Raw genomic sequence first — 1,481 nt, forward strand, 5'->3', positions numbered from 1 at the left:
GCAGCATGAATAATCATTGTCACCACTGCTGACGATCTAATAAGTGTTCATGTCTAAAAACCTGAGTAATATGAGTAATATAGTTTTTTTCTCTCCTCAATATTTAAGCATTTTGGAAACATTTGTTTAATAGGACATTTTTACAACAAACTTACAGATGTCAGGCAGTAAACCAAAATAGAACACCTTCATGATGTTCAAGTGACTTATAAGCATAAAGTGTTTTCTATTGAAGCGTTATGGTGGCATTTGTTTAATAGAATTTATTTTGCAGTTCAGTAATACCTATATGCTAGTCAATAAACCAAAGAGAGAACCCTGTTGTTTCAACTTGAAATAACTTATTACATTGTGTGTGTGTGTGTGTGTGTTCTTTCCAGATCTTGATATTTTCATTTATGTATTTATTTAACAGCAGGTGCTCACTAATGCTCAATCATCATTTAACTAGGGCGCTTATTTATCTCATTAACTTTAACTCTTTGAGGACTTGTGTCTTGAATGGAAAGACTTAGTCTCGCATGATTTGTACAAAATGCTAAGGAACTTTTACTTTCTGCATCCGGCCTCTCCACCTCTGCCTTTAAGACATGTATTGGGTTCATTATGGTACCTTTAAAAGGCACAAATAGGTCCTTGGGGTACAGTTATATGTTTTGTTTCCTAGGATCAAAATTGTACAAAACAATGATATAATAATGTTGTATAATACTCATTGAAGGAGTTCTTCATGATAAAACAGTTACGTTATAACTGTAACAAACATGCTATAGTTAACTAGAGCGAACATTAATTTGAGTGGTTTACAGATATTATAGGATTGATGCAGATATGATGATCAAAATCGATTTCAAAGAGGAAAATTAAACGAATTGTTTAAATAAAAATTGAATTTATAATTGTGCATATAAATAACTGGGAAAAACATATACATCAGATAAAAACAGTGCACAGTTCATTTGCCTATTATGCCATTTCTGTACTTTGGTTTCCCTTTATAAAAGTCCAGCAATTTGACAATTTGACGATGCCGATGTGCAGCCAATCAGCTACGGCTCGTGGTTTCAAGTATCTACACAGCTTCCCTTTTGGAGAGACGTGAGAGCGTGCAGGATTAAACAAATGAATCCAGAGAGTTTAATCTAATACGCTAATTTGTTTAAAGAACCAGCAGTTATCAGGCGAGAAGATCTGGCATCTCTTAAATCATCTCAGATGTATTAAAGAAGGTACGGAAGAACAGACCTTTGGTTTAAAACACTTTATTTAAGCAAATAAAAGTAACTTCAAATTTCAAGTTGATTAAACCAAACAAACAGGTTGTTTTTTACAGTGTATCAGAAAGCTACTAAAACTATGCAGCTTTAGATTTGCTAACATAGTGGACTCGTGGAAAAAAACACAACGGATTATCATATATTTTGTTTTATCATTATTTTATTTTTTCAAGCAATGACACCATGATTAATAAGTCAGGGTTC

The sequence above is a fragment of the Puntigrus tetrazona genome, chromosome 1 (genome assembly GCF_018831695.1).
Source record: "Puntigrus tetrazona isolate hp1 chromosome 1, ASM1883169v1, whole genome shotgun sequence".
In the NCBI taxonomy this organism is placed as follows: domain Eukaryota; kingdom Metazoa; phylum Chordata; class Actinopteri; order Cypriniformes; family Cyprinidae; genus Puntigrus; species Puntigrus tetrazona.